At 37.2% G+C, this 19,855-nt stretch overlaps 1 protein-coding gene across 1 annotated transcript in view; it reads left to right on the forward strand.

Moving 5' to 3' along the window:
* Nucleotides 1-2,550: 2,550 nt before the first annotated feature.
* The window catches only part of LOC106088176 (trithorax group protein osa), a 90,525-nt gene continuing 73,220 nt past the window's right edge, over nucleotides 2,551-19,855 (forward strand). Inside the window, exon 1 of the mRNA XM_013253562.2 lies at nucleotides 2,551-3,025. The gene's annotated coding sequence lies outside the window, so the exon portion shown is untranslated. The remainder of the gene's footprint in view (nucleotides 3,026-19,855) is intronic.

Raw genomic sequence — 19,855 nt, forward strand, 5'->3', positions numbered from 1 at the left:
ATGTTTGCCGACTATGGAAATATGGGGCTCAAATTAAAGGTATGTGGGAGTCGACCACGTATCTGATATCAACATTAGGGGCCAACTGTCTAGCGGACGTCCCACCACTATAACAATCCCCAAATAGAACGTATTTGCTCACCAAGACAATTTGGGTCTTAAAGAGAGTGGAGCTAAATATTCATAGTTTTTAGGGCCAATACCCCAAACCGGACATATTTGCTGACTTTTGCCATAAGGAGTTTAAATGAGATTAGAAAACGAATTTGATATCCAATTTTGAGGCCAATGGCAATATGGGGTTCAAATAAATGATATATAGATATATGACGTTGCTGATATATTTTCCGGGCTTAATGTTTGAGGGACCACCCCAATCCCCAAAACACCCATAAATCGGGCATATTTACCAACCATGTCAATGTGGAGCATAAATGAAAGGTATTAGAGCAAGAATTGATACCCATTTTCGGGACCAATTTTCTGGGGGTCTACCCCTTTCCCAAAATACCCCACAAACAGCAATGTTTTAGTGACCATCGCAATATGGGGCTCAAATAAAGGTATTTGGGAGTAGAATACAAATTTGTTATCCAAAGGTAGGGCCATATATTTAGGGCATCACCCCATTTCCAAAACACCCCCCAATATGTGGCTCAAATGAAAGGTATTTGAGATTAGAATACGAATTTGATAACCCAATTTGTGGCCATGTTTTTGGGGGACGCCTCATGGTTTTAACTCCCCTAAGCCAATGGCAATATGGGGTTTAAGTAAATGGTATTTGAAAGAAGAGCACGATGCTGATATTTTTTCAGGGTCAAGTATCTGGGGGACCACCTTACCCCCGAAAATACCCCTAAATCAGTCATGATAAGAGTATCGGGCTGAAGTAAAGTATTTTAAGAATGGAGTACACCTTACATCAAACCTTAAATTTGTAGACCAATAAAGATCATAGGGGATTCAGATAAAGGCACTTATATTGTTAAACTGTTAGTCAAGCGATACACTATTTTCGTAGCATGGTAAGATCACTAAAGATCTTTAATTGTCGAAAATAAATATTCCAAAGAAACTTTTTTTCCATTTAAAGTAAAAGAAGGCGCAGCGGAGCGGGCCCGGGTCATCTAGAGTTAATATTGGTTGCCCAAAAAGTAATTGCGGATTTTTCATATAGTCGGCGTTGACAAATTTTTTCACAGCTTGTGACTCTGTAATTGCATTCTCTCTTCTGTCAGTTATCAGCTGTTACTTTTAGCTTGCTTTAGAAAAAAAGTGTAAAAAAAGAATATTTGATTAAAGTTCATTCTAATTTTTTTTAAAAATGCATTTACTTTTTTTTAAAAATCCGCAATTACTTTTTGGGCAACCCAATATAAATAATTTAGGGTTTATGGCAATAAGTTTTGTGGTGCTTTTCGTTTTTCGGTCTTTCACATAATTTTGATAACTATAGGCATGTTTGTGTCTTAAGTCTTTTGTATTCTTCATATTGATTTGATTTGGTCATCAACTGATTTGACAGACCTTGAAACTCAATTATATTTGCTTTCTTACCAGCTCTATTATATATGGCAATCTAGTGTAAATTTAAGGCCAAAATATCCAGTGTTTAAAAATTTTCACACCTTTCTAGTTATTAATTTCCGTTTTTAATATTTATTACCTACCTATTTTGAAGTTGTGGAATATCTAATATCATCCCATTTATACTTCTCTATTAGATTTTAATATTTTACGATTTTTGGGGGAAAAATATACTTTTATACATTTTATTCGTTTTTTTTAGTTTTTTATTACTAAGCTATTTCACAAGAAAGTTCAGGTAGAATAATTTTAATTGCACTTTGTTTAGGTTTCTTTCAACAAGAAAGTTAATTATTATCTTCAAAAAAATAATTGAATTTATGAGGCATGAAAACGAATTTAGGCCTCAATTTTTTTTTGTGTTTCAAAATTTTTCATGGCATATTTCCTGAAAAATAAACACTTAATTTCGTTCAAAGTTTATTTTCAAATTAAATTTTTACGATAACTCTTCATTGATATTGCATTGTGTTTGCAGTTACTTCATTGGGGATATGAAGAGCTGGGCAATAACTAAAACCTCATGATGAAGTTTGACATAAAGCGCCACACCAACCAGTAGCTGCTGGTAACTCTGCCCAGCCGAAAAGGTGGTGGTACATTATTATGGCTTGCAGTTAAATCAAAGACAACAACGGCAGCGTTCAAAAATAGCCTGAGGCGTATGCGTCAACTGCAAAAATGCGGTATGGTATGGTGCGATGATATAGTGGGGAAGATTCAAAAGCAAAGGCAACAAAGCTGCTGTCGTTCCCCGACAACAGCAAAGCAGACTTAAGCATATAGCCTCACAGACACACACACACAAACACACTCACAGAAAATAAGCAAACCAAAACGTAATACAAACATAAAAAGTGGTGTGCTTTCTTTTTAGTAAAAAAACACACACACACACAGAAAACACATTTCTTCAGTTCGAAACTTACAAGTTTCATTCAGTACGCGACCATACGACAATACGGTCGTATTTGACGGTCTAAAAATTGCTAAAGAAAAAATAAACGAAGGAAAAATCATTACAAAAAAAACATCTAGAGAGTGAAAGAAAATTGGAGAAATAAAACGAGAAAAATATTGAGGAAAAACTTGAGATAAAATGTACGCATGTGGAGACTGCAAGAGCTAGAAGAGAACAAGAAAAAAAAAATCTAATTGAATTGCAATAACAACAACAACAACTAGTACAATAATTGTTAAATCAAGAAACGAAATCAAAGAAAACTAATCGAAACAACGGTAGTTAAATGCTAGTAAATGTCCGAGCAACATAGCGCTAATATTTAGATTGGCTTTAGGAGAAAAGTGTTATAATGGTGTTTATGATTATCAACAATCTATCAACTAAGCTATAAATAACGTCAGTTGCAGTCAATACCCCAAAAACTAAAACCAAGGATTATAAGCTGTTGACCGTCTCAAGAAAGCGAAAAAGGTAATAAACGTTGTTTTTTCTTTTCCTTAATTTGCAGAACTGTGTCAACCGTAAGTCAAAAAAAAAATGGCAATTACACTTGATGTGCCGCAAGCAAGTTTGTGTCTTAAGTCTTTTGTTTTGCCATGAGTTAAAGAATAAGGTACACTCGTATGACCTTCACCAGCAAAGAAATGTTAGTTTATCACTTGAAAAAGACATAATGAAGAAAAAGGGCTTGAAAACGAGCTAAATGAAAGGGATTTACAAGATGATACAAAAAACAAATTGGATTTTCTTAGAAATTGAATTTTTTACTTGTGAAATTCAGAGTCTATTGCATTATGCGTCTTGTCTTAGATTTGCATAGGGAAAAAAATAATTCATACCCCTTAGCATAATAGTCCAATGCATTGTCAAACTAATGTTATCGATATTTGATATATGCACATTGAATGGAATAAAAATATCATACTGCTAAATCAAGAATTGTAGGCTGAACTTGATGTTTAGATTGCATAAATTTTTTTCACATATGTGGAATTTTTCATCCTTAAGCTATGATCACTCTACACTTGATGTACTGAAAGCAAGTTTGTGGCTTAAGTCTTTTGTTATTCTTCTAGTTTAGTATAAATTGTGACAGTTAAACAATCGACTCTTTTCACTTCATAGACGATTTTGAAGGAAAATTGATATTTAAAAAACATTTCGTTATTGGGAAATAACAAATATTGCAAAGCACTAGGACGATTTTATTACCCTCCACCCTAGGATGGTGGTATACTAATTTCGTCATTCTGTTTGTAACTCCTCGAAATACTCATCTAAGACCTCATAAAGTGTATATTGGGTTGCCCAAAAAGTAATTGCGAATTTTTTAAAAGAAAGTAAATGCATTTTTAATAAAACTTGATCTTCTTCTGGATCTTCATGGCATTTTAAGTCGATCTAGCCATGTCCGTCTTTCTGTCCGTCTGTCCGTCTGTTTGTCTGTCGATAGAACACTAATTTTCGAAGGAGTAAAGCTGGACGCTTGAAATTTCGCACAAATATTTCTTATTAGTGTAGGTCGGTTGGGAGTGTAAATATGCCATATTGGTTCATATTTTGATATAACTGTCATATAGACCGATCTTGGATCTTGATTTCTTGAGCCATTAGAGGGCGCAATTTTAACCATTTAGGCTGAAATTTAGCTCGAGGTGTTTTGTTATGATTTTCATCAACTGATTTTCAGTATGCAAGAAATCGGTCTATAACCTGTTATGGCTGCCATATACATCGATCTGGGATCTTGACTTCTTGAGCCAATAGAGGGCGTAATTTCTATCCCATTTAGCTAAAATATTGCACGATGTGTTTCGTTACGACTTCCAACAACTGTGATAAGTGTCGTTCAAATCGGTCTATAACCTGCTATAGCTGTCATATAAACCTATCTGGGGTCTAGAATTCTCGAGCCTCTAGAGGGCGCAATTCTTATACGATTTAGCTGAAATTTTGCACCACGTTTTTTGTTATAATTTCCAACAACAGTGCCAAATATGGTTCAAATTGGTTCATAATCTGGAATAGCTGCCATATAAACCGATCTTGACTTTCTGAGCCTCTAGAGGGCGTAATTCTTATACGATATAGCTGAAATTTTGCACCACGTTTTTTGCTATAATTTCCAAAAACTGGTTATGATTTCCAAAGATGGTTCAAATCGGTTAATAATCTGTAATAGCTGCCATATAAACCGATCTTGACTTTCTGAGCCTCTAGAGGGCGCACTTATTATCCGATTTGGATGAAATTTTGTACAACGGCTTCTCCCATGACTTTCAACACACGTGTCAAATATGGTATGAAGCGGTGTATAGCCTGCTACAGCTCCCCTTTAAACCGACATCACTATTTTACTTCTTCAGACCCTAAAGGGCACAATTCTTATTCGAAATTTTACACAATTATGGTCCGAATTAGGCCATAACTTGATCTACTCCAATAGCATAGCAATGATTTTCTTTTATCCTTTGTTGGCCTAAAAAGAGAAACCGGGAAAAGAACTCGACAAATGCGATCCATGCCAGAGGGTATATAAGATTCGACCCGGCCGAACTTTTACTTGTTTCGTATGTTCTCGTTGGGATTTGAACCCAAGCGTTCAGCGTCAAAGGCGGACATGCTAAATTATGAGCTACATTCTAGCCTCGCTTGCATTCCAGTGACTTAACCAAGTTTCTTTTTAGCCCTTTTAGAGATCATACAAAATTTGTGAGAGGGGAGGATACCCATTCGTAACCGACACAAGGGAGAGATTCATTTCAGACTTGGCAAGTACATTGGCCTTTGCATTACCCTCTATATCCTTGTGCCCTGGCACACAGCACAGGATCAAAATATGATATTCCTGTCGACGCATCAGTAACTCCCGATAGCGGACCAGGACTTTGGATCTCACTCCCTTACAGATTAATGCCTTTAACGTTGCTTGACTGTCGCTAAAAATATGAATTTCCAATCGGCTGATATTAATAGACAACACAAGCGGCGCTGTTACAGCCCAGCCTCGGCTTGAAAGATGTTGCAATCATCCCTCATTCGTAAGGAGACATTGATATCGAGTTCTCTGCAATAGATAGCACACCCAGTTCTATTCTCCATATTCGACTTATCTGTAAAAACGTTAATGCCTGAAAACCTAGCCCGCTCTTTCTGCCACTCTGCCAGATTAGGTAACTTTATCCACAGTCCTCTATCCATCAAGTCAATTTCGTCTGAGAGACCGCCATGTCACTATCAAATATACGTATATAAGTCTCGCAGTTGACCCACGAATGAAGTCAAGCTGCGATAAGCTGTTGTTTTCCCTATAAACAAGTCCATAGGCTGAATTCCCAACATAACCTCAAATGACCCAATCGCAATTGTGCCCAAAACTGCAGACCCAAGTGCGATTCATCCATTTAAGGTTACGGACATGTGACATAAAATTAGTCATCGGTCACCAGATGTGGCAGCCATATGCCAGGACTCGCCGCTCCACGTCCGAGAACAACCAGTGCATAAGCCTGGGTCTCAAACCAAACTTGATCCAGCTATGTTCTTCTGTCTATTGAATTCAGCCAGAGTTTTTAAAAACGAAGATATTGAGCTGAAACTCTTAACAGATTCCGTTTTGTCCAAAGTCTGGTTAAGTTGGGCGATGGGCTTTATCGTTCTATATCGTGATAGAGCCCACACATGGGCCGATATCCCGATTTAAGGTCTTAGGCTCATAAAAGCTGTATTTAACATCTGATTTCGCTAAAATTTGACACAATGTTTTTTTTTAATATCCTCCACAACAGTAACGAATATGGTCCAGATCGGTCTGTCTTAGAACGATAACCCGATATAAGGTCCTAGGCACATAAAAGCCACATTTGTTACCTGATTTCACTGAAATTTGTCAAAAAGGTTTGTGTGAATATCCCCAGCAACCGTGCTGAATATGATTCAAACATATAGACCGATTGCTCAACTTAGGGCCTCAGGCCAATAAAAGATGCATTTATTGCCCGATTTCGCTGAAATATAACACAGTGAGCTGCGTTCAGATTTCGACGTCGGTGTCGAGTATGTTTTAGATCAGTCCATTTTAGGGTTAGCTACCATATAAAGCGATATACCGAGTGACGGTCTTTCACCCATTAACATTCCCCGATTTTGTTGTAATTAGGCAGTGCGTGAGATTTCTTTAACCCCTAAACATCGTCCCCGAATATGGTGCAGATCGGGCTATATTTGGATATAGCTGCTATATATAACGATTTCCGATTAGCGGCCTTAAACCCAAAAGACTCTTTTTTTACCACATTTCGCTGAAATTTTTAATGGTGAATTTTGGCGAGTTTGGTTCAGATCAGAGAATATTTCATATAGCTGATATAGGTTTTGAAGATGTGAGAAGTTTGTCCCTGTGATGTGTTTATATTATTGGGTTGCCCAAAAAGTAATTGCGGATTTTTCATATAGTCGGCATTGACAAATTTTTTCACAGCTTGTGACTCAGTAATTGCATTTTTTCTTCTGTCAGTTATTAGCTGCTACTTTTAGCTTGCTTTAGAAAAAAAGTTTAAAAAAAGTCTATTTGATTAATGTTCATTCTAAGTTTTATTAAAAATGCATTTACTTTCTTTTAAAAAATCCGCAATTACTTTTTCTTACTTGTTTGGTTTATAATATTGAAATTAAAAAATTAAGAACTACTAACAGATTCCCATCTTGAGAAAGTGGAAAACGCAATTAACTTTTCTTTTCCAAAAAAACACAAAACTGTGTGAACCACTACCCAAAAGCTACCAGTCACCAGCAAACAAGTTTGTGTCTTAAATCTTTTGTTTTTCTTTCAGTAAACACCAAGATATGACCTTCAAAAGTAAAACAATTTTATTTTTCTTTTGAACGATTATATTTTAAGTAAAATGTTTAGAAGACAACGAACTTAATGGGAATTTTAAAACAGGAACCGACAACAAAACGATTTCTTAGGAAATTGGGATTCTAATGTTTGTAAGATGAGCCACACTCTCTCTCTCTCTCTCACACTCTTTTTGTTTATTAGTTTCTTGGATATTTAATAACTCTTCTTGAGAAATGAGTCCATTGCAATTCAAAACTGTTATATCAAGTCTGCATTTCTTGGTTTTATGATTATGGCATTCGTGTTTTTACTCTATTTTTTCTTAAATATACCGCTTTCTTGTGGCCTTTTCCCATTTTTTTTCATAATTTTGCTTGCTTTCTTTAACATTTAGATAGTTGCGTAAGTTCCTCATAACAAATCAATTTGAACATACTTGTTGTGTGATAGCCAACAGTAGCAACATGAATGTTCGTGTTTAAAGAGTACTTTTTTTGGCATCATTGTTATGTAGAACAAGTAAAAACGCATTAAGTTCAGCCGTGCGAGAACTTTGTACACCATGGAAATATTTATTGTTTTGTATTATTATAACTCTACTATGTCCATATTTACATTCAAATATAGGAAGATTTGGATCATATTTAGTTCAGGTGTCGAGAATCCTTATATAAGTCAAATTTTCAAATTTCTGCAACACTGGGCAAGCCAAAGTATGATATTCCTGTAGATGCATCAGTAACTCCCGACAGCGGCCGCGGGGCTTGGATCTCACCACACGTATTGCTTAATGCCTTCAACGTTGCTTGACTGTCGCTAAAAGTATGAATTCCGATTGGTCGATTTCCATAGACGAAACCATCTCCGCTGCTACAGCCATCGCATACTCCTCTGCTTGAACGATGCTGCAAGCATCCCTCATCCGTAAGGAGACATTGCTATCGAGTTCGCTGCAATAGATACCACACTCTATTCGATTCTCTATATTCGATCTATCTGTAAAAACGTGAATGCCTGAAAACCTCACCCGGCCTTTTTGCCAAGGTAGTTGACGTTATCCACATTTCTTCACGTCCATACCTATCTGGAAGTTCGTCTGCAGGACCAATGTCTCACAGCTGGCCCACGAATCAAGTCAAGCTGCGACCATCTGAGAAGAGTCTTCTCCGAAGTTTCCCTTATAAACAAGTCCATAGGCTGAATTCTCAACATAAACTCTAATGACCCAGTCGTAGCGGTTCGCGTAGCCCTGGACACAAATCTTAATGTGACCCTATTCACCCTGTTAAGGTTACGGACATGTAACATAAAATCCATCACCGGTCACCACATGTGGTGGTCATATGCCATGACTGGCCGCACTACCGCCGAGAACAACTGGTGTATAAGCCTGGGTCTCAAACCCCACTTGCTCCCTACGAGGTTCTGATACGAATACAATGCCGCAAAGGCCTTTCAAATCTTTGTTCCAATCCAATTTGGTGTGTAGAATCACCCCTAAAAATTTAGCCGACTGTGACAACTGTAAAGTCACCCTCTGCAGAGGGGATAGCCCAAAAGCCGGTTAAAGTTAAAAATCTAAAATGAAGGTCAAAATATCCTTGAAAGTTAGGAAATTGACCTAGGGACAGACAACAGTGAACCCTCCGACAGTTTAGGCAACCGTTGCCGAAGTACAAGGTCCACAGGGACCTTGTACTTTTTGTATGGAATTTTATATGAAAACACATTTTCTTACATTTTTTAGACATTAATGGAAAAGTCTCTGGGGACGACTTTAACTGCCGGAGGGTTAAAGACGCAAAATTGCCTTACAAGGAGGGAAAATTGTGTCTGAGTCGAAAATCCTTTGTACGATAAAAAGTTTTGACTCCTTTACATCGCCAGGTCCTGATAATGTATCACCTGTTGAACTGCATGCTGTGTCCAACAGACTCGCTCCATGGCTTCGGGTCATATACTTTGCTTGCATCAGCATGTCGTTTATACCTGTGGATTGAGGGACGCAAAGGTTATTTTCATTATAAAAGCAGACAAAACTTTACCAAACGAAGGCGAAAGATATTCGTCCTATTAATCTGTCAACCTTTATGCTAAAGACTCAAGAGAGGTTGATAGAAACATTACGTAGGACAGAGATCCCTGGAGATAGCTTTTCTCGGCAACAGCATGCATGAAGTAAGGGTAGGTCTATTGAAACAGCCCTTCACCACCTAGTCGTCTACATTGAGGTCTTTCCCCCAGGGATGGCAACTTAGTGCTTTTCGCACTAGATTTAGTGCTTTTTAGGTCAATGCCAAAGGAAAAAAGTCACAAAGTGGACGCTTTTTATACCCACCACCGAAGGAAGGGGGTATATTCATTTTGTCATTCCGTTTGCAACACATCGAAATATCCATTTCCGACCCTATAAAGTATATATATTCTTGATCAGCGTAAAAATCTAAGACGATCTAGACATGTCCGTCCGTCTGTCTGTTGAAATCGCGCTACAGTCTTCAAAAATAGAGATATTGAGCTGAAATTTTGCACAGTGTCTTCTTTTGTCTACAATCAGGTTAAGTTCGAAGATGAGCTATATCGGACTATATCTTGATATAGCCCCCATATAGACCGATCCTCCGATTTAGGGTCTTGGGCCCATAAAACCCACATTTATCATCCGATTTTGCTGAAATTTGGGATAGTGAGTTGTGTAAGGCCTTTCGACATTATTTGTCAATTTGGTCCAGATCGGTTCAGATTTGGATATAGCTGCCATATAGACCGATCATCCGATTTAAGGTCTTAGGCCCATAAAAGCCACATTTATTATCCGATTTTGCTGAAATTTGGAACAGTGAGTTGTGTAAGGCCTTTCGACATCTTTCGTCAATTAAGCCCAGATCGGTCCAGATTTGGATACAGCTGCCATATAGACCGATTCTCAGATTTAGGGTCTTAGGCCCATAAAAGCCACATTTATTATCCGATTTTGCTGAAATTTGGAACAGGGAGTTATGTTAGGCCCTTCGACATCCTTCGTCAATTTGGCCCAGATCGGTTCAGATTTGGATATAGCTGCCATATAGACCGATCCTCCGATTAAGGGTCTTAGGCCCATAAAAGCCACATTTATTATCCGATTTTACTGAAATTTAAGACAGTGAGTTGTCTCGACATCCTTCGTTAATTTGGTCTAGATCGGTCCAGATTTGGATATAGCTGCCATATAGACCGATCCTCAGATTTAGGGTTTTGGGCCCATAAAAGCCACATTTATTATCCGATTTTGCTGAAATTTGGCACAGTGAGTTGTGTTTGGCCCTTCGACATCCTTCGTTAATTTGGCTCTGATCGGTTCAGATTTGGATATAGCTGCCATATAAACCGTTTTCTCGATTTAAGGTTTTGGGCCCATAAAAAGCGCATTTATTGTCCGATGTCGCCGAAATTTGGGACAGTGAGTTAAGTTAAGCCCCTTGACATACTTTTGCAATATCGAACAGATCGGTCCAGATTTGAATATAGCTGCCATATAGACCCATATCTCGGTTTTAGGTTTTGGAGCCATAAAAGGCGCATTTATTGTCCAATGACGCTGAAATTTGAGACAGTGAGTTGAATTAAGATCTTCGACGTCCTTCTTCAATTTGGCCCAGATCGGTCCAGATTTGACTATACCTGACTAGACTAGACTAGACCGATCTATCGATTTAAAGCTTTGGGTCCATAAAATGCGCATTTTTAATCCGATTTCACCGAAATTTGACCCAGTTACTTATGTTAGGCTTTTTTATTTTTGGATATAGCTACTGTACTTTTTAGTATTTGGTCCAAATCGGAACACATTTTTATATAACTGCTATGGGACATAAGGTATGAAATTTTCACCGAATTTTGATGAAATGTGGTTTTTATATATACCCGAGGTGGTGGGTATCCAAAGTTCGGCCTGGCCGAACTTTACGCATTTTTGCTTGTTTATTTTGCATCTGAAGGCTGCCTTGTAATTTATGACCAACCCTAACCAAATTCAACTTTTTCATTATACTCTTTTATTTAAATTTTCCATTATTAATTTCCCTTTTTACTGAATTTCGAAATCAATCACCAACATAAATTTCTTTCTAACCACACCTTCTTTTGACCAAAAACAACCAATATACTAATTGAATTATTTTCTCCAATCGACATTTATGGCAGGCACCAAACACACAGACACGCACGCTCTAAAACACACAAACGAACCCACTTATATATTTTTTTTTTATAATTCTTTAACAGTTTATAATTTCTTCATTAAAACCATTCAAGAGAAATTAATTTGCATAAAATTGTTAATAACTGAATTGTGTGGCATTACCATATTAAAAACAAGAACAACAACAACAACATCAACTCAGACATACCACACTCAGTTATTTCACATGTCTAGCTTGACTTCTTAGTCGTTTTGCCTTTCTTCGCTCACTTCCTTTATAGGGAATATTTCATGCATTCATACCAAACTAATGGAGACTACCTCCACACATTAAAAACCCAGCAGAAGTGCAAAAATAGCAATGAAAGTAACAGTGCGTGTTTGAAATTCTTATGATTCAGTTCAAACACATGAAGAAACGAAAATTGGTAAAAAAATAGAAAGAAATGAGGAAAAAACTTATTAGACAAACCTACCTACCTACCTACCTACTTGACTTACATCCAAGACATTTTAAAACGGCAGACAGCGGAAAATAAACAAACAAATGAATGTGGATACATTTAACAGCAGTGGCGTAGAAGAGGGTGTGACGAAGGGGGTATTGGTTTTAGTGGCCGTATGCTTTCTAGGGTTTCAGCCCATTTATGTTGTTCAAGCGAATGACCAAAGATAGGAATTGGATCCACCAACCCACCACTAGAACTGCTATTTTATCGAAGGTATTTTGGGTTAGTTAGTGGCAGCCTGTAACAATCAAAAATTCTTTGGAAATCAAAACATAAAATAGTGCAAATTCAAAACAAGTAAGGACGGTCTAAAGTCGGTCGAAGCCCACCTTTTGATACCCTACACCACTTCAAATATGCAGAGTAGGTAGTCGAATTTAAAATTTGCTTTAAATATCGATCAAAATCCGTGCATATAGTGGAGCCATAGAGTAAATCGCTGTGCAAATTTTTGAGAAGATCGATTCAGATCGGGAGATGCATATATGCAAATGCAAATTTTGTCCATGAACATTCCACTAAGGAACAGGGGCATACTTCTCACCTATCCATGAATGCAGTCCGATTCAAGTTTAAGCTCAATGATAAGGGGCCTACTTTTTATAGCCGAGTCCCAAAAACGTGCCGCAGTGCTACACCTCTTTTGAAGAGAAGTTTTACATGGCATAGTAACCTCACAAATGTTGCCAGCATTAGGAGGGGAAAGCCACCGCTGAAAATTTTTTCTGATGGTCTTGCCAGGATTCGAACTCAGGCGTTCGGCGTCATAGGCGGACATGCTAATCGGTTAACAAATGACCAAATTATTGCAATACTAGTCCAAATCGGATGAACATATATACTGGAGCTATATCCAAATCTGAACCGATTTTTTCCAATTTAAATAGGCATCGTATCTAGGCCCAAGAAAATGCTCGTGCCAAATATGAAGACGATCGGATGAAAACTGCGACCTGTACTTTGTACATAAATTAACATGGACAGACGGACAGACAGACAGACGAACAAATGGACATAGCTAAATCGAATCAGAAAGTGATACTGAGTCGATCAATATACTTATCAATGGGTCTATATCTCTTCCTTCTAAGTGTTACAAGAAAATTCTCAAAGTTATAATACCCTGTACCACAGTAGTGGTGTAGAGGCTCAAGAAGTCAAGATCCCAGATCGGTTTATATGGCAGCTATATCAGGTTATATACCGATTTCACGACATATTTCTGCAATATGACACAGATCGGTCAAGATTTGGATATAGCTGCCATATAGACCGACCTCGATTTAAGGTTTTAGGCCCATAAAAGGCGCATTTGTTGTCCGATGTCGCCGAAATTTTGGAAAATGAATTGTCTTAGGTTTTTCGCTATTATTTTTCAATATGGCCCAGATCGGTCCAGATTTGGATATAGCTGCCATATAGACCGATCCTCCAATTTAAGGTCTTGGACACATAAAAGGCGTATTTATTCTCCGATTTTGCCGAAATTTGGGACAGTAAGTTGTATTGAGCCCTTCGATATTCTTCATCAGTTTGGCTCAGATCGGTCCAGATTTTGATATAGCTGCCATATAGACCGATCTCTCGGTTTAAGGTTTTGCACCCATAAAAGGCGCATTTATTGTCCGATTTTGCTGAAATTTGGGACTGAGAGTTGTGTTAGGCAATCCGACATCCTTTTTCAATTTGGCCCAGATCGGTCCAGATTTGGATATAGCTGCCATATAGACCGATCCTCCGATTTAGGGTCTTAGGTCCATAAAAGCCACATTTATTGTCCGATGTTGTCAAAATTTGAGAGAGTGAGTTAAGTTAAGGCCTTCGACATCCTTCTTCAATTTGGCTCAAATCGGTCCTGATTTTAAGATAGCTGCCATATAGACCGATCTCTCGATTAAAGGTTTTGCGCCCATAAAAGGCGTATTTATTGTCCGATTTTGCCAAAATTTGGGACAGTGAGTTGAGTTTGGTCCTTCGACATTCTTCCTCAATTTGGCTCAGGTCCAGATTTCGACATAGCTGCCATATAGACCGATCCGCCAATTTAGGGTTTTTAGGTCTATAAAAGCCGTATTTTTTATCCGATTTTGCTGAAATTTGGGACAGAGAGTTGTGTTAGATAACCCGACATCCTTCTTTAATTTGGCCCAGATCGGTCTAGATTTGGATATAGCTGCCATATAGACCGATCTCTCGATTTAAGGTCTTGGGCCCATAAAAGGCGCATTTGTTGTCCGATGTCGCCGAAATTTTGGAAAATGAATTGTCTTAGGCTCTTCAATATTATTTTTCAATATGGCCTAGATTGGTCCAGATTTGGATATAGCTGCCATATAGACCGATTTCTTCATATAAAGTTTTGGGCCAATAAAAGGCGCATATATTGTCCTATTTCACCGAAATTTGGGACAGTGAGTTAAGATAAACCCTTTGATATTCATCGTCAATTTGGCTCATATCGGTTCAGATTTGGATAAGCTGCCATATAGACCGATATCTCGATTTAAAATCTTGGTCCCATAAAAGGCTCATATATAGTCCAATTTCACTGAAATTTGACACAGTCACTTATGCTAGGCTATTTGGCGTGCGTGTCGAATAGGGTTAAAAGACCAGTATTTTGTTATACACAATTGAACAATGACAAGTATTTGTATTTGTAAGTATTTGATCCAAATCGGAACATATTTCGATATAGCTGCTAAGGGCCATGAGATATGCATTTTTCACCGGATTTTGACGAAAGGTGGTTTACATATATACCCCAGGTGGTGGGCTAGGCCGAACTTAGTGCCTTTTTACTTGTTTTATCTTTAAAATCTTTCGTGATTTCCAAAAATTTTAAAATTAAATTTTTTTTAAATTTTATTTTTACCAAAATTTCAGAAAAAAATTAATATTATTAATATTATTTTTTTAATTATTATTATTATTATTATTATTCTTTTTTTTAATTTAAAGAAATAAACATTTGATTTTTTTTTTTCATTTTCAACATTCTCTTTACAAAATTAATTGCTACGCCACAGTAACGAATCTCATGATATTCACTGCCAATGCTATATGAACAGATAAGCAATTATGTTAAAAGCTTAACAACTTCAGCATCAAGACAACAACAATGTCTGCATCAACACCAGCTACCAGCTGAAAACAAAAAGTAAAGAAATGAAAAAAAAAAAAAAACGCTACATTCGACAGCATTCAACATTTGGCCATACAATGCCCAACAAAGTCACAGCTGTTTGGTGAAATTCATTTTCGTCTTCTGAATAATGTTTATATACCAAATGTATATAGTACGAGTATGTCTGAACGTGTGCTTATTTGTTTATCTAAGACAGCATATAGTGTTGATTTGTTGCTTTTTTTTGGAATTTTATTTACATTTTCTTTAGTTTTATTGGTTTATATGACATTTCACATTGCCATTTGTTTCAAGGGAAGTGAGGGCGGAGTGTTGCTTGATCAAAAATGGTCAAAGACACATGCATATACAAATATAAATTTCCGCTGTGACATTAACTATTTCTAAAATGCCCTTTAAAATATTTGAAAGTTTGTTTTTTTTTTCAAGAAATTTGCATTTTTGCCTTATTATGGGTTTGGAAGGAAAACTTTGTCGCTCACTTCTGATTGTTTTTTACCTATTTGATTTGAATAACAGCAAAATAAAATGAAAGTAAAGAAATAAATTATACTTTGGTATTTTTTTTTAGAAATGGGAAGTGTGTGCTTTTTTTGCTTTTGAACTAAAGACTTAAGTAACGAACTTGTGTTGTTCGTATGCTTGAACGGAAAAAGCAGATATTTCACTATAATGCTTTATTGTTAATGGTTGTGGCTTTAAAATTTTCACACAGATTTGGAAACATGCTTTTTAACCACAATAAAAGCTAAACTTTATATTTTATTAGCTGACCCGAGCCCGCTCCGCTGCGCCTTCTTTTACTTTATATGGAACAAAAGTTTCCTTGGAATATTTATTTTCGACAATTAAAGATCTTTTAGTGATCCTACCATGCTAACTTGACTAACAGTTTGATTTTAACAGTTTAACAATATAAGTGCCAGAATCCCATATGATCTTTATTGGTCTACGAATTTAAGTTTGGATGTAAAGTGTACTCCATTCTTAAAATACTTCATTTCAGCCCGATATTCTCATGATGTCTGATTTAGTGGTGTTTTCGGGGGAGAGGTGGTTACCCAGATACTTGGTCCTGCAAAAAAAAATTTCAGCATCGTGCTCTTCGTTCAAATACCATTTATTTAAACCCCATATTGCCATTTGCTGAAGAGGAATTCACAGGATGAGGCGTCTCCCAAACACATGGCCCCAAAATAGGTTATCAAATTCGTTTTCTTATCTCAAATACCTTTCATTTGAGCCAAATATTGACATGGTCGAAATATTTTTTCCCTTTAGGGGTGTTTTGGGAAAGGGGTGATACCCTAAATACAGGGTCCTACATTTGGATATCAAATTCGTATTCTACTTCCAAATACCTTTATTTGAGCCCCATATTGCGATGGTCACTAGAACATTGCTGTTTGTGGGGTATTTTGGGAAAGGGGTAGACCCCCAGAAAATTGGTCCCGAAAATGGGTATCAATTCTTGCTCTAATACCTTTCATTTATGCTCCACATTGACATGGTCAGTAAATATGGCCGATTTAGGGGTGTTTTGGCGACTGGGGTGGTCTCCCAAAATCTTAGCCCTGAAAATGTATCAGCAACGTGCTCCATTCTCATATATCTATATAACATTTATTTGAACCTCATATTGCCATTGGCCTCAAAATTGGATATCAAATTCGTTTTCTAATCTCATTTAAACTCCTTATTGCAAAAGTCATCAAATATGTCCGGTTTGGGGTATTGGCCCTAAAAACTATGAATATTTAGTTCCCCTCTCTTTAAATCCCAAATTGTCTTGGTGAGCAAAAACGTCCTATTTGGGGGTTGTTATGGTGGTGGGACGTCCGCTAGATAGTTGGCCCCTAATTTTGATATCAGATACGTGGTCTACTCCAACATAGCTTTAATTTGACCCCCATATTTCCATAGTCGGCGAACGTGACCGGCTTGGGGGGTGTTTTGGGGGATGGGCGGCCACTCTGTGAGTTGGCCTTGAAAATATATATAGGATTCGTGTTCCACTTTAAAAACCCTCTTATTTGAGCATCATATTGCAAAAGTAAGAAAATATTTACTATTTGGGTGGAGTTGTAGGGGTGGGGTGGCCCCATAGACACTTTTCCCAAATATTGATATCAGATTCGTTCTTTACTCCCAAAGACCTTTAATTTGAGCCCCATATGGCTATGGTCGTAAATTTGTCCCCTTTGGGGGATGTTTTTGGGGAGGGGCGGCCCCCCAAACACTTGGTCCCATATTTGGATATCAAATTCTAATTCTACACTAAAATACCTTTTATTTAAACCCCATATTCCCATGGTCAGTAAATAAGTCCTGTTTGGGGGGTGTTTTGGGGAAGGGGTGGAACGTGGTCCCACATTTGGATATCAGATTCATATTCTACTCGCAAATCCCTTTCATTTGAGTCTCATATTGCCATGATCAGTAAATATGTCCGATCTAGGGGTGTTTTGGGGGTTGGGTGGTGTTGTTGGGGTGGGGTGGCCTCATAGACACTTTTCCTGAATATTGATATTAGATTTGAGCTTTACTCCCAAAGACCTTTCATTTGAGCCCCATGTGGCTATGGTCGTAAATGTGTGCCCTTTGGGGGAGGTTTTTGGGGAGAGGCGGCCCCCCAAACACTTGGTCTCATATTTGGATATCAGATTCGAATTCTACACTCAAATACCTTTTATTTAAACCCCATATTCCCATGGTCAGTATATAAGTCCTGTTTGGGGGGTGTTTTGGGGAAGGGGTGGACCCCAAGAAACGTGGTGCCACATTTGGATATCAGATTCGTATTCTACTTGCAAATACCTTTCATTTGAGTCCCATATTACCATGGTCGTAAATATATCTGATTTAGGGGTTTTTGGGGGTTGTGGTGGTCCCCCTAGCACTTGGTTCGACAAATGGATATCAGATACGTTTTCTTATCCTAAATGCCTTTCATTTGAGTCCCATATTGTCGTGATTGGTCTAAATATATGTTTGGTAGGTTTTAGGGTGGGGCGGCCCCCCTAGGTACCCCATCCTAAATTTACAATAAATACCAAATTTTTATTTTTAGGGTACTATATGAGAGCACACAACATTTCGCTTAAATTGCACCACCCATCTCTAAGATCTGGCGTTTCCGAAAATTAGGGTAAAGGGGAGGGTCCGCCCCCCCTTCAGATATCAAAAAATGTAGTACCCTATTTTCACCAAGAAAATCGGTTCAGCCGTTTCTGAGTCTATAAGGAATACACAAACATACAAACTAACAAACAAACACAAATTGATTTTTATATATAAGATGACCCTAAATCGGAGGATCGGTCTATATGGCAGCTACATCGAAATCTGGACCGATCTGGGCCAAATTTACGGTGAATGTCGAAGAGCCTAACATAACTCACTGTCCCAAATTTCAGCAAAATCGGATAATAAATGTGGCTTTTATGGGCTTAAGACCCTAAATTGACGGATCGGTCTGTATGGGGGCTATATCAAGATATAGTCGGATATAGCTCATCTTCGAACTTAACCTGCTTATGGACAAAACAAGAAAATTTCAGCTCAATATCTCTTTTTTTAACGACTGTAGCGTGATTTCACCAGACAGACGGACGGACATGGCTTGATCGTCTTAGATTTTTACGCTGATCAAGAATATATATACTTTATAGGGTCGGAAACAGATGTTTCGATGTGTTGCAAACGGAATGACGAAATGATTATACCCCCATCCTTCGGTGGTGGGTATGAAAAAGTGATTTGTCAAATTTTGCAATATCTTTCGTAATTTTGTAATTTCGTAAATAAGTTATAGCTAGGTCCATCATTAAAAAACATGACTGAGATTTTAGATATTATAAAATAATAAGCTTGGATGCCATGATTTCATTAAAGGCGGTTTTATTTAAATTAATTTAATCAAAAACTAACCATTATTACATGTCACATCTGGTAACTCAAGCAAAACAATAGACAACCCCATGTTGGTAAATTTAAATACAAAACAAATGAATATTTGGAAATATTCAAGATTTTCCAAATACGTTCGGTATCTTGCTTTTGCAATAGCTGAAGATAACTTAAAAATTAAACAAATAAAAAATTTAAAAACTATTTCGAGGAACCAGAAAAAGAAATTGTACATAAACTCCAAACATATTCAACAGCAAAATGAAAAACATAAAAACGAAAGTAAGCAAATTAATTTACATACAATTTCTTTTCTTTCAATGTCTTCAATTATAGAAAAAAAAACAGTTATTGTCATTGTCTGGTGGCATTAATTTTTGTAAGTCCAATTGCAATTTTACCCTGACATTGTTTTTGGAACGCTTATAAGAATTAAACAATTGTACACACACACTAATACACACACACACACAAAGAGATACAAACAAACAATCAAGTTGATTGTTTTGTGGCATTGTTAATGAATGCCTTAATTATGGTAATTTAAACATTACCAGATTTAAAACTTGAAAAACTCCACAGGTACATTTGTTGTCAGTAAGTCAGTCAATTTGACTGTCTGTCCCACTCCCTATCTCTTTCGCTCTCTCTCTCGTTTCAAGCTTTTCTTAATTTTCATAATGTAGCCATCGTCTTTGTCATTTACTAC

This window comes from Stomoxys calcitrans, chromosome 2, assembly GCF_963082655.1.
Source record: "Stomoxys calcitrans chromosome 2, idStoCalc2.1, whole genome shotgun sequence".
NCBI classification, from domain to species: domain Eukaryota; kingdom Metazoa; phylum Arthropoda; class Insecta; order Diptera; family Muscidae; genus Stomoxys; species Stomoxys calcitrans.